The 21,246-nt window shown below is 35.8% G+C and overlaps 2 long non-coding RNA genes across 2 annotated transcripts in view; one reads left to right on the top strand and one right to left on the bottom strand.

Annotated features, from left to right (window-relative positions):
• Positions 1–21,246, top strand: part of LOC144322307 (uncharacterized) — a 551,832-nt gene that overhangs the window by 302,916 nt on the left and 227,670 nt on the right. The gene's annotated exons all lie outside the window — the stretch shown is intronic.
• On the bottom strand, positions 1,945–4,048 carry LOC144322310 (uncharacterized). The gene is made up of 3 exons (XR_013387930.1): positions 3,888–4,048; positions 2,871–3,037; positions 1,945–2,120 (listed from the first exon to the last, which is right to left on the bottom strand). It is a non-coding gene; the product is annotated as an uncharacterized LOC144322310 (long non-coding RNA).

Here is a 21,246-nt window from a genome sequence, read left to right as displayed (position 1 = left end):
TCACTCTTTTGGCTTTATATCCCATTTCCAGTCCTGAACTTGTATCCCTGTACCTGACAGCCAATTGAACTTTTCTGGCCTTCCATATCTTGTCTCCATATTATGCTCTCCTTATGAGTATCTGATCCAGTCCATCTAAGAGAATTTGGACAGGTCATATCTCTTACCTTTTAGGAAGATGAAAGTATAGTGTTTAATAATAGCTTTATGGGCAGGCCAGATTTGTTCAAAGTAACACTTTATTAGAGTAATAAACAATGCATTTAATCATGTTCTACTTTTTATGTCATGCAAATGCATACACTTAATAGTAAGAGATTACTTAGAGCAGTAGCCATGAATCACAGTGCCCCTGTGACAGTCTTCAGAAGGTACTAGGAAAGAGAGTCAAAAGTGCTTTTGACATAATACAAATTATATTTGCTAATACCCATTGAATTCTTGCCATCTTTCAGATACTGTATGGAAATCTGGTAGCAAATATTAAAATAGTAAAGATACCTGGAACATTTCTGATTGGTTCCTACTCTCAAAATGATGAATATAGGAACATATGAATATACAATTAGGAATTAAATAATGATTACTTTAATTTACACATTTCAAGATTATAAAACCTTTTTTAAATTTAGTGTTTTATAATGTGTAGTTTTGGCTTTTTCTATTTACCTTGGATAAAATTTGTAGGAGGAAAAGCATTTGCACCTGAATTTCCTGATTAGTAAGTAGCACTTGGTGGTGCTCAGAATGGTTCTTTCAAGTAGTAAAGATAATATAAATATCTCAAAACACATAAAATAGTAAAGGGCTAGTATGAGTGCCATTTATATTTCAATTCTTTTTCAAATGTTTCTCCCCTCATGTGATACCTCCTTTCTCTATTCTCCATCTAGAAACTTCTGCCCATTCTTTGAGACCTGGCAGCTATCTATTCTGTCTTAATGCTTAATAAGTGCCTTAAACTTAACATATCCCTAATTGAACTCATGATATGTGTTATTCCTTTGGTTCTAGAGTGAGTATTACTCGGATCTTGCCTAAAATATCTTAAAAGCAAGGCCCAAAAGGATCATACACTTTTTAAAATAACTTCTATTATGGCTATATGTAGTAAAGATAATATAAATATCTCAAAACGTATCTTTACTACTTGAAAGAGCCATTCTGAGCACCACCAAGTGCTACTTATTAATCAGGAAATTCAGGTGAAAATGCTTTTCCTCCTACAAATAGCCAGGTCCAACAAAGTAAAATACGTAATGCTTAGCATCCAGTCAAAAATTACCAGGGTTACAAAGTAACAAGAAAATACAAAATATAATGATGAAAATAATCAGTCAAACCAACTCAGAACTGTCACAGGTGTTAGAATTAACAGACAAGATTTAAAACAGCACTATAATTATATCTCATATATTCCAAAAAATTAGAAATATGAAAGATATTTAAAAACCCAGTCAAACTTGTAGAAATGAAATTATAATGTATGAGAAATACACTGGGCAAAATTAACAGAAGACTCTACATGGTAGAAGGAAAGAATAGTTAACTTGAAGATAGAGTAGTGAAAATTATTGAAAATGAAATGCAGAGAGAAAATAGACTGAAAAAATGAACAGACATGAGTGAGCTGTAGGACAATATTACAGGCCTAATATACATATAATAGCATTCCCCAGGTAAGTGAAAGAGAGCAGAACATATTTGAGTAATGCTGTAGATAGAACTCTCACATAGCTCCAAGATTTCCCAACACCTGATGAGTCTACCCCTGAGTAAGCCTCAGGGAAATGTATGTGGTAAATTTTATTCTCTTGATTAGATTACATTATATGGCATAATTAACCTTAAGATGGAGTGATTATTCAGGTGGTCCTGGACCTAATCACATGAGGCTTTTTTTTTTTAATTTTTTATTATTTATTTATGATAGTCACAGAGAGAGAGAGAGAGAGGCAGAGACATAGACAGAGGAAGAAGCAGACTCCATGCAGCGGGAGCCTGACGTGGGATTCGATCCCAGGTCTCCAGGATCGCACCCTGGGCCAAAGGCAGGTGCTAAACCGCTGCGCCACCCAGGGATCCCTCGCATGAGGCTTTTAAAGGAAACTGTTTTCTAGCTGCAGAAGAGAAAGTTAGAAATTTGAAGCACAAGAAGTATCTAACAAATCACTGCTGGCTTAAAGTGGAGTGGCCATGTGGCATGGAATACAGGTACCCTCTAGGAGCTGAAAGCATTCCCTGGCTGACAGCCAGCAAGTAAATGAGAACTCAGTCCTAAAACCACAAGGAACTAAATTCTGCCAACAAAAAGAATGATTTTGGAAGAAGATGTTTGTACCCAGAGCCTCCAGAGAAGAACTCAGGCCAATAATTTAATTTCAAGGATGTGGAGGAATTGGAACTCTCATATACTGCTGGTGGGAATGTTAAATGATATGAATACTTTGAGAAAAGTATTCCAACTTTTAAAAAAGTTAAACATACACCTATCATATGACCCAGCCATTTCATTCCTAATTATTTACCCAAAATAATTGAAAGCATATGTTTTAACAAGATTTGGTGTGTCATGGAAAGTTTATGTGTATGGTAGTCCCCCTACCCATTATCCACAGACATGCATCCCAAGATCCCCAGTGGATGCCTGAAACCATGAATCATACCAAAGCCCATATATACTTTGTTCTTTCATATTCATACATACTTATGAAAAAATTTAACTTATAAGTTAGGCACAGTAAGAGATTAACAACAATCATAAAATAGATCAATTTTGTAATAATATACCATGACAGAAGTTATATGAATATAATCTCTCTTTCTAAATATAATCTTATTATACTAACTTACTATATCATTATATTTACCCTTCTTCTTGTGATGGTATGATGATAAAATATGTAAGTAAGGAGATGAAATACGGCAAGTAAGGTAGGTATTGTGTTGTAGCATTAGGCTATTATTTATCTTTTGACTGTATGTCAGAAGGAAGATCATCCGCTTCCATGCTACATTTGACCAAGGGTAACTGAAACTGTACAAAACAAAACCACAGATAAAGTAGAGGGAACTACTGTAATAGTCATAAGGTATAAACAATAAAAATCCCATCAATTGGTGAATAGATAAATAACAAATCCTATTCTATATATACAGTGGAGTACTACTCAGAATAAAAAGTAAGGAGTTATTGAGGTGAGGAGTTATGCTACAATATGGATCACTCTCAAAACAATAATGCTGTGTGAAAGAAGCCAGACACACACAAAAATGAATATTGTATAATTACACTTATGTAAAACTCAAGAAAACATAATTCTAATCTATAATGACAGAAAGCAGATCAATGGTTGCATGGGAATGGGGGTGGAACAGGTACTAGTGGAAGAAATTAGTTACAAATATGCATATGAAAATTTGGGGATGATAGATTATATTTATTATCTAGATTGTGATGATTATGTAACAGATGTAGATATGACATTAAAATATATTGAATTTTTAATGTTGAATATGTGTGACTTGTCTTCGATTATATCCCAATAAAGCTGGAATTTTTTAATTGAAGTATAATTAACATACAGTATTATATTAGTTTCATGTATACAGTGTAATGATTCAGCAATTTAACGTTACTCTTCAGACCCTGGACTTTTAAACTAGGGCTGTACAAAGGTGTACTTGGAGTACTTGAAATAGTGGGATGACCATGAGAGATTTTATTCCCCCTGAGACAAAATCTATTCAAAATTTGAGGAAATTTTTTATATAATAAACACCTATATTATAGTCTCAAATACAAAATATCCATGAATTAACCAAACAAAACATGAGGTGTTAAAGACATACTAAGATAATTTTAGACAGTTTCTTTTTTAAATTACCAGTATGGGGGATCCCTGGGTGGCGCAGCGGTTTGGCGCCTGCCTTTGGCCCAGGGCGCGATCCTGGAGACCCGGGATCGAGTCCCACGTCGGGCTCCCGGTGCATGGAGCCTGCTTCTCCCTCTGCCTGTGTCTCTGCCTCTCTCTCTCTCTTTGACTATCATAAATAAATAAAATAATAAAATAAATAAAAATCAAAAAAATAAGTTACCAGTATGCTTTTAGAGCTCAAACCTGCTGAGACTTAGCTGAGATATATCAGTGGGTAAAGAGAGAACACCAAGACTTGGTGAAAGCCAGAGAGAGAAGAGGTTGACTACCAACGTGAGGTTATCATACCATATGGTTCTGGGGACCATAGTGACCATGGATTTGAACTGGACTGGCATCGCTCTTCTGTTGACTTCAGGTATAAATTAGTTGAAGACATGAAGGACAATTTTCATCCTTTTGAGGGTTGGACATACCATGGGTACAGCTAATCATGTTGGAGTTAATAACACAGCTCCCGGAGTAGCAAGAAGCTAAAGCTGATACCTACTATGGAGACTGAGCCAATATAGGCAAACATTGTGGCTCATGTGGCCTCTGAATTCTTATCTCACTCAGCTAATTGGTTCTATTGCAGCAAAAGTAATTCTCCACTCTACTCACTTTGGGGCTGAAATTTTCTGCCTTGATCTGTCTTTGCTAAATAACTTAGAAAGCCTAAGTTTGGCCTCTGAATGAAGTAATCATGACAAGAAGTGTAATGACTACCACCAGCTGGCAATTTGAAGAATGAGAATATAGGAGAAAAATATTCTTTTCCCCATCAGTTGTTCTTTAGTCTCCAGATATCTTTTTTCTGGAAACAAGGCAGAAGACATGGGAAAGGGAAGCTCTGAGAAAAGCCATAAATGCGTGAGGAAAACATTTCTTATTCTCACAATTCAAAAGAATGATGTACCATTTTGTCACTTTATCTTGAGAAAGACCATTAATAAAATTGAGTTAACACTAAAGACTTAGTCATGAATTAGCCACTAGAAAGAGACATACTTAAATTGCAAATTACTTTTAAAGTCATTAACCACCCCAAACTTAATAAAGTGAAATCTTCACACTGTTAAAGCGAGTAACAGATGTTGTTTTTAATGTTTAATGAAAAATATTTATCTGCTGCTATGATAAAATCCTGTTTCCCTGACCCTCTTTTTAACTCTGGCTAGGTTTGTTATGTTACATTAAAACGTTCTTTTGCAAGATGATCAGTACATTGGTTTTTTTTTTTTTTTTTTTTTTACAGTTATTCAGGCTCAAACTTAAATAAATGTTATTTTTTGGAGCTCTCCATAATGCATATTTGAAGGGCAAGAGCAAGTCTATAGAAATCTGTGAGAGTAAAATGAAGAAATGGCTTTTTTTTTTCTTCAGCCAACATGGCAGATGAAGAAGATCTGTAACCACAGAAAAGCATGTCTAATTAGTGCAGCTTCAAGCTATGAGAGAGACTGAATTGGCAAAGAGCTTTCTCTTGGATGATCTTTTCTTTTTCTTGGATTATTTAAAGGAGACTAATTTCTTAAAGCCCTAGGCAACAGGGTCACAAGCAGTAAGCAAAACTTGTATCAAGAGAATAATGGTATTTCAATGTTGAGGAAAAATACCATCATAGCCAGGAGGGAAGCCATCAAAACTTAAGCTGCTGCAATCTGGAAGCTTCTCCTCAGGACCTGTTTATTGCTGGTTCACTGTTTTAAGCAGCATAAAGTGCCAAACGAGTGGCAGGTGGGAAGGTTATGTGAAAAACTATCTGCATGAGTTAAGGGACTGTAAAGGTACAAAAGGCAAACACAGAGGGAATGAAGCCCCCTGAAATAAAAGATGAAAATGTTAGTGAGTTCTTCTACTAAGAGATAAAACTAGCTTCCATCCATGCAGACCTAAAGTGAATCACCAAAGTAGGTTACCTCATTAGCCGGTGTAGATAGAGCTCCTTCTGATTTGAAAATGTGTTATACATTCTCAATTTTGTGTAATAACACAGAGAATACACCTTGATTTCACCTTCTAGTCTTAGAACTAGCTCCTCATCCTTTTCTTTCCAGCTCCAAGAAAGAAAAATAGCAATCAAGGGCGGGGGGTGGGGGGGATGAGAGAAAAGCATAAAACATCAATTTAGCCTCCCTGAAACATCTGCTCCCATAAGAAAGGAACACTTTTTCCTTCTTTTAGATAGATCCTGGCAGATTGAAATATTAAACAATCAAAGTTTGCTCTTATCAGTTATATTGTGATGAAATGCCAAAAGTAATCTTATCCTTGACCACAGATGAATAGATCATTACCTTCTGAGGAACTGCAAAGATGACCTAGAAGGTTGTGTGGAATATAAAGATGTTATAGTTAAAAATGGACTATGACTAACAATTCACATCTACATATATTTACAGAATATAGCATCTATTATAGGCCAGGAACTATGTCAAGGACTTCAAGGAGGAAACACACAAAGATGGCTACAGCATAGCCCCTGACTCAAGGAAGTTTAAGGTTTAAAAGAAAGATTAGAAAAAGGACATAAGGGGACCCCTGGGTGGCTCAGCGGTTTGGCACCTGCCTTTGGCCCAGGGCGCGATCCCGGAGTCCCGGGATCAAGTCCTGCATCGGGCTCCTGGCATGGAGCCTACTTCTCCCTCTCCCTGTGTCTCTGCGCCTCTCTCTCTTTCTGTCTATCATGAATGAATAAATAAAAAACCTTAAAAAAAAGAACAAGGACATAAACTTCAATAGGCAGAAAAAAAAATCCTTTAGAATTGTTCAAAGATGTTTAGATGAGGAACTCTGAAGTTTAGAGAGAGACCAATTAGTCACTCACCATGATTTTGTGGATTGAATAAGGTTTCCCCACAACCTAGCCCAGCCCTACAGAAAGGTCAAGGTTGGTGATTCAGGTTGGGAGAACAAATGAGCTAAAGCATCAAGTGTGAAGTATGAGGATACTTGGAGATGCCGGCTGGGATGTTGAATGTAAGAGTTGTTGATGAGAAAAATGTCGTATCATGTATTTCTTCAGCATACCATATTCATGGCTGGTATATTTATTCTAAATTCTTTCAAAGAAGAATGGCATATATAACAAAAAAAATGAAGAAGCCATATAGATACATGGAATTTCCCAGAGTGATTGCTTCTTTGTAACCAGCACCTTGTTCAGTAAGTGACATTACCAGCATCCAGAGAGGCCCCTCTCCATAACCTCTTTCATTCACACCCCCACTGATGATCATTATCCTTATTTCACCATCACTATAGATTAGTCAGTTTGAAACTTAATATAAATGAAATAATATAGTACATACCTGTGTTTGGATTCTTTACTCAATATTCTCCTCTGTGTCCTATGTAACTGTAGCTTGTTCTTATTGATTAATATTCATTTGTATGGACTTGAAGGGTGATCTGTAGTTGATGTGACACTTGAACATGTGAAGTTTTTGTTTTTAATCTTTTCAATCAAATAAATGGATCAAAACCAACTCAGTTCCAAAATGGGTAAACAAATGCAGCCACTGATTAACTTAAACATGTACACAATGAAGTATTTGTTATATTCAAGTATGAATATTAATCAGTAATTTTCCAGGATGTCTGGGTGGCTTGGCAGTTGAGCGTCTGCCTCTGGCTCATGATGTGACCCTGGAGTCCCATGATCAAGTCCCACATGGGGCTTTCCGTCAGGAGCCTGCTTCTCCCTCTGCCTATGTCTCTCTCTGTGTCTCTCAAGAACAAATAAAATCTTTTTTAAAAATTATCAATAATTTTTCTTATTAAAGATGAGTATCCACTCTGATGAGAACACTGCAGGGTGAATTGGGTCACTTCTGTGTTCTCTTTGATTGCTTCTACTTTGTTTCATACACTGGCCTGTTTGACTTTTCTTTGAGTTCTGTACTATTGCCAGTGATGGGGGGAGTCCTCTGATGTACCATACATGTTATATTCTAGTGCAAATTTTTTGCTCCAACTGAAAAGCATTGGGACTTCTACTAACTTTGTCACGTTAAAAAAAAAAAAAATCCTTGCACTTGTTTTGTTTCCCAATTCTAGAATAACTCTGTTGAAAACCCTTACTCTCTCCGATGAAAGGAAGTGTTATCTTCCTCTTGAGGAAGCTCTGTGTTTTGAGCAGGAAAAACTAACTTTCAGGGCTGCCATCTGGAAGGTTTCTCACTCAGGAAACTTATACAAATTCTCTCTCTATTGTCCTCAAAAGGATCGTCCATCCCTGAATCTGTGACTCTCACAGTGTCTTACACGGTTAATGTTTATCTGGGGGAAAATAGCAGTTCTTAGGATCATAGGCAGAACTTCCCATCTCAGTTACCAATTCTAATCATTACCTCCTTCAATCCCTGATATCTGCTTCTATATGCTTTTGAGAGGAATAAAAAGAAAGAACCAAGAAAATGGGGACCAAGGAAGATGGCACTTTCATACTGGATTGTGTATATGTTCGGAAATTCAGTAAGAAATTTGAAGACTGCGGGGCATAGTACTCCATGGGAGCTCCAAATACTACTTGTCCCAATAGATTGAGGTTATTTAATTTTTTCCTTTTTTCAATTTTGGAGAACAGAAAAAGTAAAAGTTAGCAGTGTGAGAAATGTTCCCATTTTAATCTTTCTTGCTACTGTGAAGCTGTAAATTTTTGGGAAGCATTAAAGTTCATTTCCTACTGTCCATTCAAGCTACAATTCCATTGTATGTAAACAGTGGATTCTATCATTACTGTATAAAGAAATGTATTAATCAATTGGGTAGAACTAATAGATAGTTTGGAACTTAAATACCACCAACAATATCTCCATAAGGATATGAATATAGGCCAAGCATCTTAAGGAGAAATACTGTTATAATTTTCAGCATGTGGCAGGACTTTTTTGAAATTATGTTTTATTGTAATATTCAGTTTATTCCAGGAGAGCACTTACCCTGAATGCAATATCTTACATGATAACACTTAATATAATAATACCACTGTTAGAGAGGGTATTTTAAAAATTATTTCTAAACAATAGAGCAAGTGTTGAATTTTAATATTATAAGTGAGAACTAGAATAGAATGTTTATATATTTAGCATCAATTGAAAGCCCATTACTCATCTACTTCTATTGATTCCACAAATGTTTATTGAGTGGTAGCTAACGTTTGTGAGATGTTGGGAATATAAAGTTAATTAAATCACTTGTCCTCTATTTCAAGGAGTTAATGGTATAACCTAGGAGGCAGTGAACAAATAATCATTGTGAGATATATTTCACTATGGAACTATCTAGCACCTTTGGGAAGTCAGAGGAAAGATGTTTTTGTTGTTTGTTTTTGTCAAACTTTTATATGTAAAGCTTCCCAAAAGTTTGAGCTGGATGGATTTGGAAGACAGGATGTTTTAGAAGTGGAGGTTGGGAGGCAAATGCAGTCCAGAGATAAACTTTATCTCATTCATCTTCACAGCACTCCTAAGAGGTATTATTAACCGTAGTTCACAAAAGACATATATAGATCTCAGTACTGATTTCTGGCTAAAATCCATTGTATATAAAAGCCTGTTCACTCTTCCACTCTATAAAAACTGAGGTGTTAATCTGGAGGTGACTTTTTAATACCATAATTTTTCTTGTGTAATAATTCACAATTTCAAACCATCTTCACATTAGTCATCTTATGCTATATGTTATAAAGTACAGGGTAGGCATCTTTTTGCCCCTTTTCCTATGGGAGAATAGCTTAGAGTGATAAAGAAATGGACTCAAGAGTGATAAAGAAACGGACTCAAGATACTCCAGATTTAGAAAGTAAAACCTAAATTGTTCTAACTCCCATGTTGTATTATTTTTGTGCATTCTCTTATTTCTGAGTCTCACAGTTACTATGACAAAATGGAAAATTACTATGGTGTTTTTATTCTGATAAGGAGTTTATTATATTTTAAAAAGTATAGTTAATAAAAGTTGAGAAAACAGTTTTAATGGGATTAATTCAAAGAAGAATGGAGGGCATGAATTTAAAAATGTTAGCATGCATGAAAAGATACAGGGATCTTGGAAGGATATCTAAAAAGTTTATCACATAGAGCTTCATTCTTTTAAACAGGGAAACAACTTTTTCAAGTAGCTTCATGACCCATTTGCTACATACAGGCTGAACAAAATATGCTCACATGTTTCTAAGAAACAGATGTTGTTTGAGCCCTCATAGCATGCTGTTACTTGGTGCCTCTACCAGTTTAGGTAGGATTTAGCCATAAATCATAACTGAAGAAAAAAAAAATCAAACAATCCATGGGAGCTTATATTTAAAAGAGGGTTGCAAAAAAATAAAAAAATAAAAAAAAATAAAAGAGGGTTACTTTCAGAGAATATGTCACCAACTAGTCAAAATTAATCCACAGGACCACATTGTATGCATGAGAAATGATTTTATATATTCTGCACTCCTGTCAGCTATATCTCAGGGGTTATGAAGAATACTATAAAGTTGAATCAGTCATGTATATTGAGACTGATAGTGAACAGTGGGTACTAATGAGTCGATCCTAAAGATGTTCAGAAACCCTAGTTAAGTTAGTGTAGATGAGGTCGTAGTTTTCATTTTTATCATGGATTTTATTTTCTTCTGTCAAAGATGTAATAATACTGAATAGACTTTAAATGACATAAAGCTCCATAATACCTTCATTTTTTATATCTCATTAATTACCTAACATAATGAATGCCAATCCATAAATGGAAATGCAAAAACAGGTTACAATGATGGACTATAAACCTTGCCTTTTGCTGACATAAATTTGAAGACAGTGCACATTTAAGATGCTTCAATAGTTAACGTCTAAGGGAAATAAGATTTTGCAAAAACCAAATTTAATGCTTCCTACATGGATGAGGTAATAAGTTTGTAAAGCATCAGACAATCTTTTTCTCTCAGATTGGCAACTTTTCTGGCACATCTTCCAATTGTGTTTTTTCATGTGGGTGCCAATTGTCTTTTTTTTTAGAGACATGTACATGAATATATGAGAAGAAAGAGAAATAAAGTACAAATGGGTCCTGTGTTTTTACTACAAAGTTATATTAAGTTTCCATACTGGAACACCTGTGGACCTCTAATTCCCAAACCTAATTAGGTATCAGAACAGTCTTAGTAATGGTCAGAATATAAGTCTGGGGCTGCCATCTTTTCCTACTGAATCGGAACAAGTGTTGGGTTGCTCATGAATCTATATTTTTAATCTTCTCCATGATGATTTTCATGCACAGCTAGCTTTGAGAAACACTATAAATACGCTTAACAAATACTGTCTGTGTACATATTTGACCCTGAAGATATTTGTAAATATTTGTAAAGTTTCTTTTACGTTATAAAGTATATAAAAGAATAATTTTATAAGTATCCCCCAACCCAATATCAACCTCTTAGTTAAATGCTATAAAGTGTTACACACCTAGCATAGTGCCTCTGGGTAGCTAGTTGTGTTGGTTTAGCTCCTGGATAGTAGTGAGCATGAGAGTTTCCAAATGTAAATTTTATCAACATCACCTCACTGTACTGAAATGGCAAGCATTAACTTCCAAGGGTGGGGGGGCGGGGGGAGCATGTGATATCAACTCAGCAGTAGCCCTTAAGAGCACCTTTCAGTCTTGCACATAGCTACATATAATTATAGTAATCAGCACTGATTACACTCTTAAAGTTTTTCTAGGTACTTTTAAATATTTGCAAAATTATTCAATATAATTTTCCCCAAAGAACCATGAGGTATGTGTTATTTAATCTACTTTCCAGCTAGGAAACTGAAGATTGCACAGAGGTATCCAACTCTATTAACAGTATTTTTAAACCAGCAAGATAATAAAACTACCACATAAATGTAGTCACTTGGCAGGTAACAATGATAACAAAATGTTGTCTTCATAAATATAGATAAAATTACTAAGAGCAAAATATGTCAGACCCACCTTCCTGACTACCGAGGCCAAGGGACCCTTCCCCCACACTTTCTCCATCCTCTGACATGCTTGGTTCAATGAGGGGAGCCTGCTGAGTTTGGGACTACATCAATCAGGAACTGTAGGGCCAGTGGGCATTAGAGACCTTCTATTAAGTTTTCTTATGAGTCACTAGTGAAGCATAGTAGTTTCCTGCCTCTGGCACTCTGTAGGAAAAAACAGAAACAACAGGCAATTTGCCCCTGTCACATAGATTAATCAAGAAAGGCATAACCTTTGTATCTTTGGCTGGTCTCTGATAAGGGGAAAAGGGCATTGTGATAGATACCGGCAGGAATCACTTCAATCATCTTTAACAGTCCTGGGACATAAGGCAAGGAGCTTAAAACTTTCATTTAAAACATGTTGTTTTTTTTTTTTTTCTATTGAAGTTTCTGTAATTATTACCTGTGCTCCTTCTATCATGCCCTATTGTGAACAACTTCAAAGAAAAGAAGCAAGTTCTTTAGATCAAAGAAAAAAATTGACTGGGGAAAAATGGATTGTCTTTCTACTAAACACACACACATATTCTGTTGTTATGGCAACATTAGATCTAAGAATGACACACCAAATAATATGGTACCCAAGCGCATTACTACCGTCAAATGTCACAGTAAATGTGCTTCAGCTTCTGAATATGACATACCAGGTTGTTTCCTGTTCCTTTCAGTTATTTTACTTAGGCCAAAGCAACTTACTCTAATGGGAACCAAATATCATCCATCACCTTTCTTAGTGGATGTTTCTTGCATGAAGAAATCCACTAACTCCACTAAAGAGATATGCCACAGGATGAAATCTGAGCTCGTTCTTAACAAAATAGCTGCTTATCCTTTAAAACCCATTACATCGTATCTATATAGCAGTGTGTCCAACTCGGGAATTCATTTGTATATATATGTATATTATTTGTGTTGGTGTGCATAACCTTGGATTGGTTAAATATGTGTAGACAAAGTAAATCATACTTATGTGATAAAGTAGTGGATGGAATTTTACCATTTTTTGGATGCTGCTACATGTTTGTATAATAGCTTTATTCTTTATATTATCTCTAATATGCTTACATATGTTAATGTTTCATTCTTGGTGCTGACTTAAAACTATACTGTGTGACTTTGCCAATGAAAAGACCAAAAAAGGGGGGGGTAGGATAGGTTATAAGTCAACAGCAATTTTCTGTAAAAGAATATCGAGACATCACAAGTGAAAGGTCAGACATCTAGGAGATCTTAGAGATGATGGAAAAAGATCACACATCTTAAAGAAGCATGTGAAGTACCAAGCTCTAAACTGCGAGACTGAAATTGGCTTCAGGGACTGTTCCCTCTTTCATGTGGGAGCAGAAGCAGAATAAAAAGGAACGGCTATTGGAGAGTGGAACCTGAGGCTTCAAAGACATGTCCTTGAGTGTGTGTCATCTTCACACCCTACTACCCTTCCTTCTCTGATAGTTTACCTTCACTCTGCACATGATGGGGAGGAGTTTAAACTAAGAATTTGTCTCCAAGATGTGTAAATATAGATTTCTGAATCATGCCAGTCCATTTCCAAAGAGTCTTGTACATTTATCCTTAGGAGCTCATTTAGAGAGGAATAAAAAAATCCATAAAATAGCTATTCAGTACTGTCAGCTAATTCTACTGCTCTGGTCCCTATTTATTTGAAAAATGTGCCATCACACAGTATATTTGTGATAGGACTGAATTAAGGGTGATAATACTGAACATACTAATTTAAAATATATGCTAGAGCTCTTAGCTTAGTCAAATACACTTAATGTTTCTCTTCTCAGTATTATTCTCACCAACTAACCATTTCAAGAAATAATTTAACACTGAGTGCCGAGCTCTACACTGATAAAGGAGGTCTATCGTCCCCAAAGCATTTGCTATCAGTTTACTTAGAGTATCTTAAAATGCCAAAGAAAATGAAATTCCAATCCAGTAATTTAGCCATTGTGCTAAATGTATTTTCTGATGAGATCGCAGCATATTACTGAGGACTAAATTAGAAAGTCGGTGAAAATGGATTGGAAAATAGAAAGATAGTATAAGGAAGACAAAGATAATAGCACAGTGGACACAGACGTCTGTGCCTGTTGAAACAATACTCTATACGTTATTTTTATTTAGAAGTCCAGGTTGCTGTGTGGCACAGAGCATGCAGGACTTGCCCATAGCAGACAGGAAGGCATAAAGCCATCCTGAGAACACCTACAAATACCTGCTCCAAATGGAATTTACCTATCACTGATACAAATGAAACGTTGATTCAGGAAAGTTCCTGGGCACCTAGCTGGAGAGAATGTTGATTTCCAAAACACATATAAGGGACTTGAGCTTCCTACAGATGCTGAAATCCCCACCAACTTTTGAAAGGTTTTCCCCTCATATAGGAAGACAAAGGAGGAAAAGACAACACTCTTCTCATTTTTCATTTTTAGGTAGGACTGGCACAGGTGTGCTGCTGTTCCCTATAATTGTTACTGTTCAGCAATTATAAGGTTCTGAAGAACCTTAGATTTCAAAACACCCTCCCTCATTAATCATCAGTTCCTCACACTATAAGATCAGTTCTACAAGAAGTTCCCCTAACTGAACTAGAAAGACAGCATTACACACACACATACACAGAGGATTGATTTTGTTATTCCTTACATTTATTGGTCTACTCTATATGTTGAATAATTGACTTAATATAAAGAGAATCAACACTAATATGTACTTAATATGTAAAAGTAATTATAAAAGGGGATGATCATTTTGAGTGATTTATATCCTTGAGTTTTTTTTTACCATGTGAGCACCTATTACCTCTAGCAGGAAAAAGAATCATAAGAACATTGATTTGCTTCCATAATAATTGCTTAGAAATGTCAACCCACGTATAGTCATATATTCACCTACTGTCTTTTGCACTCAGTCACTTTCATATTTGTTTGTCATTTCACTTTCCTTCTCTGAAAACTGCTTGTTCTATCTGGACCTGCTTGCCCTGTCTTTCTCCTTTCTTGCTGCCGTCTGTGTATATTTTTCTCCCCTTTCTATACTCTAATTTTCTCCTGGCTCCATTCTACTTTCTGTGCCATTCAGTTACTCTCCTTCTTGATTATCACTTCTCCTTTGTCCTTATATTCATCCTTATCATCTCATTCGTCTTTTCTTCTCTGATCTTTTTATCCCTCTATGACAAATTTATGTTCCTCATATAATGGATGTTTTTCCCTTTTCTCATATTTTAAGATTTCCTTTCTACTTCTTTCCATGATTATTCATCTCCCTTATTTTTCTCAGCTAGTTTATTTTTGTTTTGACTCCCTCGTCTCCATTTTGTCCTCACTTTCTTTGTTCTCTCTTCTTATGAGGAAATACCCAACTTATACATTATATCTTGTTTTTGTCGATTTGTTTTAAAGATTTTATTTATTTTTTCATGAGAGACACACAGAGAGAGAGGCAGAGACATAGGCAGAGGGAGAAGCAGGCTCCATACAAGGAGCCCGATGTGGGACTCTATCTTGGGACTCCAGGATCATGCCCTGAGCCAAAAGAGACGCTCAACCACTGAGCCACCCAGGCGTCCCTTGTAGATGTTTTATAAGAACTTTTCCCATTCATTAGTTCTGCCCTCTGCATAGTCTCCTGCATAAATACTGAAGTGATGTTACTGATCTCTCAGTCCTTACAAAGATCATTTTCTCTCTCTCTATCTCTCTTTTTAAGTTTATTTAAGTAATCTGTACACCCCACGTGGGGTTCAAACTCACAACCCTGAGATCAAGGATCACCTTTTCTTTCAACTGAGTCAGATGCCCCAGGACATTGTCTTTAATAAAGTAGCCTAGGGGCAGCCCTTGTGGCTCAGCGGTTTAGTGCCACCTTCAGCCCAGGGCATGATCCTGGGGACCCAGGATCCAGTCCTACATCAGGCTCCCTGCATGGAGCCTGCTTCTGCCTCTGCCTGTGTCTCTGCCTCTCTCTCTCTCTCTCTCTCTCATGATTAAATAAATAAAATCTTAAAAAAAAGAAGTAGCCTAGGCATGAGTTTTTCTATATATGTCATTAGAAGCATTATTACCATACATTTCATATTCCAGCTTATATTTGAATGACTTGCTCCAAAATCTGTAAAGATTGAGTTCAATTTAACTTCAAGGAAAGTTTCCCTGATCAAATAGAAATTGGAGGGTTATAGGAAGAGTGAGTGCTACTAATTGAGGAACTATCTCATGCATTTTTAAAAATACAGACCAAGCATATTTTTAATTTAGCTTAAATTAGGTTTTAAAAATTATTTTATCACTTCCAAGAATTGGGTCTTTTTTCTAACATTATTTTTCATATATATAAATAAACATATTAGTTCAAGTAAGTTTCACTTGATTATCACAGAATTTTTCTTAGATAATTGTATTATTTTTACTTTTATATCACCATGATAATATTATACACTCTATTTTAGTCTTCCATTTCTGCATAACAAATTACCATAAAATAGTAGCCTAAAAGGGGAGACATTCACCCTTTCACAGTTGTAGTAGGTCCTACTGACTAAGCCCACCTGGATAATCCCCCTTCTTAATAGATTAGTAATCTTATCAGGGAATTGATGCCCATTGTATTCACAGGCACTACCTGCATTCAGTGAGAGGAGATTATCCAAGGTGTGTACACCAGGGGGCAGGAAATGTGGAAGCCACTTTAGAATTCTCTTCTCACAGATCTTCAACTCATTCAAGTTTTAATGGGAGAGCCCAGTAAGTAGAATGTGAGTTCTCGGTAAAATCAATATCCCTCATTATATGGGGAAATACTCACGTTATATCCATCTTTACATAAAGGCTTTTTTAAAAAAAATATTTATTTATTCATAAGAGACAGAGAGAGAGAGGCAGAGACATAGGCAGAGAGAGAAGCAGGCTTCCCACAAGGAGTCTGATGAGGGACTCCATCCAGGAATCCTGGGATCACACCCTGAGTCAAAGACAGTCAACCGCTGAGCCACCCAGGCGTCCTATAAAGGCTTTTGTTAAATAAAAATATATTTGCATTTTATTAAATGTTTTGGCATCTTTTGAGATCACAACAGTTTTTCCTTCTTTGACCACAATATTTTGTTACAGATTTAAAAAACACTAATTACTGGGTCAGTTAGCTGACTCAGTAGGTAGAACATGTGACTCTCGATCTCAGGGTCATGAGTTCAAGCACCACATTCAGCATGGAGCCTACTTAAGAAAAATAAATACAAAAAAGTAATTATTATATCTTGCTCTATTATTTTGATAATTATGTTAAAGTTTTGCTATGGTTTTTAGGAATTTGAATAGATACATATAGATATAATACTATAATTTCTGAGTTTTGTTATATTTTATGCTCTTGGTTACTCTTATTTGATAAAATTTATTGAGAAGCCTCCCATTTTTCTCACAGATTACATAATACTTTTATATGTATACATGGTCTCTTCAAGTTTCAAATAAATTCTTTTGTTAGACCTTTTCTAATTTTTTATTTTGGCTGTGTATGTTTTATTTGCTTTAAATAAATTTCTTAACATGTGCATCACTTACCTAGTACCATGTAATGCTCTGTAACAAACCAAAAATATCAGGGGCATGAACAATAAACCTTTGTTTAGCCCACAAATCTTCAACTTTTAGCTGACCTGGGTTTGGCCCAGATGATTCCATGTGGACTTGGTTATGTGCCTGTGTTTAGCCGTGGGTCACTGAGACAGGTTTTCTGACTTTGGCTGGATTTGTACACATGTCTAGAGATTGGTTGGCTGTTGACTGATCTAGTACAGTGTCAACTGGGAAAATTAGAGCAATTAAATTCTGTTCCACATTTGATTTTTTGTAATAGGCTAGACCAAGTATGTTTTCACGACCATGGCAGAGATTAAGAGTAAGAAGCTGAAATCATGCAAGCACATCATCATGCATCCACATGCATTACACTGATTCTCGTTGGCCAAAAGGAAACACAAGATACACCTAAAAAGAGTGGTAAGCCCTGATAGTTCACATGGTAAAAGGCTCAGATATGAGCAGGGTAAAATTTGACATCCTTAATATAATTAATCTTCCACAGCAGACAAATTTAATGATAATAATAGAAGCTCAACTTCAAACATGCATAGTTAAGAGCCAAACTGCTTACTGATTGTAACTTACAACTTAAGGATCACAAGCCTATCTAGCCCTATTAAAATTAGAAGTAAACTCAAGATAAAAGGAATTATTCTTGAGCTTTCATTCCCCTACTCAAAATTCTCACTGGTGCCTCATCTCCCTCAGGGTAAAAGTGAAAGTTGTCTCAGTGGCCTTTAAGATTTTTATACTATTCCTCTGTCATTGAGCTTAACTTTTACTTCTCATTCCTACCCACACTCTACTTTTGTCAAACTAGTCTTCTTTTAATTCCTCAAAAATGCAAAATATGTACAGTTGATTCTTGAACAGTGGGGGGACTTGGGGTGCAACCCCCCATGCAGTCAAAAATCCATGTATAACTCTTGTCTTCCCAAAAACAACTACTTATAGCCTACTGTTGACTGGAAACCTTACCCATATTGATACATACACATTTTGTATATGTGTTATATACTGTATTCTTACGATTAAATAAGCTAGAGAAAAGAAAATATTAAAATAATAAGGAAGAGAAAATACATTTACAGTTCTGTAATATATTCATTGAAAAAAAATCCACATATAAATGGACCAGTGTAGTTTAAACCTTTGTTGTTCAAGGTTCAACTATAGCACTTCATGGTTTTTACATTGTGGTTGGCTCTTTTGAGAACACCCTCCCCTCATTATCAACAAATTCAAGTTTTACTCAAAATACCTTTTCAGGGACACTTTCCATTGCTACGTTTCCTGCTTTATTTTTCTGCATAACTTTTATGACAAACCAATATGCTATATGTTTCAATGATTTTTTTTATAATGTACCTACAATAACTACCTTATAATCTCCATTAGGAAAGAGATTTAAGAAACAAGAAAGAAAGAAAAAGGGGAGGGTGAGGGTGAAAGGGTAGAAAGGATTTCTCCCTATTTTGTTCACCATGGTATAGCTAAAACACAAAGGAATGCTGGGAGCCAGTTACTCACTATCTATATTTTTTAATGAATTCATGTGCCTATAATAACAAATCAATATGAATTCTTTTAGCTTGGTTCAAGGTTTTATAAAATCTTCATACTTCCTTTATGTAAAATAAGTGACTCTACCTTAAATCATGGCTGTAACTATCACAGAAAGGCAAGTTTTAAGCAGTATGAGAAGCAAAATAAAATATTTGGCAAATAAAGGACTCGTGGAAACATCATCATATTTCCCTGGGCATGGGGTCCTTTCCCAAATATAGTTTGTGTTGTATTTTAATGAACTGCCTAAATAACTCTGCAGATTCCAGGTTCCTATTCCACAAATTTTTTGAATTAAAATTACTAAATTGGTATTATGACCCTCAATTATATTAAATCAAGAAGGCATTAAGGCCTTCAAGCAACAGCAATTGAATTATGTTCCAGGCACTCTGCTGGCAGTGGAGGAAAAAAAAAAAAAAAGGAACAAAACTATTTTCTACCCTCAGGTCTAGATCATATTACAGGATTTTTTTAAAGTAGCTTTATCATGTGTAAAAAAAAAAAAAAAAAAAAAAAAACCTACAAGAGCTCATTAAGATTATTATTAAGATATTATTTTATCTATTGAATCACATTTCTCATCTTCCATATTAATTATAATTTGTTGGTTACTCTCATCCACTATGTCCGGTTGATTATCTTAAGGAATTCTGCTCTGTATCCCCCCCAATTTATATTCATTCTTTTTCTTCTTGTTCTTTGTTCATTGTCATTGTTCTCAAGTGTCATGTTAAGTCTCGGGGTTGGTTTGAACACAATTATAGCACGCTATTCCCTTTTCTTCCAGAGCATGTCACATTCGTCAACATCATGCATTCTCCTTTTATACTTTTTAAGCCTTTACATTTTGACTTCTAGTCACACATGCTTATCTCTGTTTCCTCCCAGATGGCTACTAAGATGATACTGAGGATACAAAATGGTATAAACCCACAAGGACAAAGATTATGGGAAAGAGTGGCAGATACATTGGGAAGCAAAGGGAGGAACGATAATGAATTCAGCTGGGTGCAAAACCTAAAACCTCAGATGCAGAAAGGAGAATACTGAAAATGAAGCCAGTTGTTCCATGACAGGGGATTTTTAAAAGGTTTGGGGCTTAGAAATATCAATTCCTGGAGTAGTGAGAGAAGTGAGTACAAGGCTTTTTAAAAACTGCTATCTGCAGTTCCACGGATGATCATTCCATAGCCCCATCTAGCTAGATGAATGCCCCCATGCAGAAGACCAAATGTTTACACTTTGGAAAGATTTAATAGTACAGAACTAGCAGTCATTGACTCAAGTGTGTTGGGAAACAGAGATGGAGTATGTGCCTGAAAATGGAGATTTCATAGAAGGCCTTGCACTCTTGATCCTTTTTGTTCTTAGAATGGCTGCCTCCAGGTTAAATATCCCCAAGCAGAAGTCTGTTGATTCTTTCCTAAAGAAACTGGATAACCACCAGCAAAAATACCATGACCTACAAACCTGTGGGTGACCTTGTCAAATAAGTGCTGCCTCCTTCCTGCCCCAATCAGTTGCTAGACAGTGAGACTCATCCATAACAATGCTGAATGTGCCTGCAGAGCTAGTAATAACTCTTCCATAAGAACAGACACCAAGGGTAGTAGAGGGTATTATTGCCAAAATGTTCACTGGCCCTTCCCATGGGACATATTCCTTTGGAGGATAATTTTTTCATCCCATTGACATAAACCTTGTTCATGTGATTTGCTTTGGCTAATAAAATATGAACAGAAGGGATAGGTGCTTCCTCTGATCTGAAGTTCTAAGCTATCATGTGATTTCATTATTTGTATTTACTTTCTGCATTCACACCAACAATACATAGGGAAGTGGCAAAATAGAGGAGAAAGATAGTGTAAGAAAATTTTGGTAATAGGAGTACATGAAATATCATGCTAAAATGCCTCTTAAGTGCCCAGGACAATAGATAAAAGTAGACTCACACAAAGACATATCAAAACACCATCAATTAAAAGATAATCCTATAAGATTCTGGATTAAAACAAATCATGGCCACCATCACCACAGGCCACTTAATAGATAGCATTGGGAAGCAGACTAAAATTAGACTTCTCTACAGCAATACTGAAAGCAAGAAGACCGTGATGAAGTACCCTCAAAGTCCATAGGGAAAATCTACTTTAAAATTCT

This window comes from Canis aureus, chromosome 10, assembly GCF_053574225.1.
Source record: "Canis aureus isolate CA01 chromosome 10, VMU_Caureus_v.1.0, whole genome shotgun sequence".
NCBI classification, from domain to species: Eukaryota; Metazoa; Chordata; class Mammalia; order Carnivora; family Canidae; genus Canis; species Canis aureus.
This window is presented reverse-complemented; position numbering and strand designations above follow the sequence as displayed.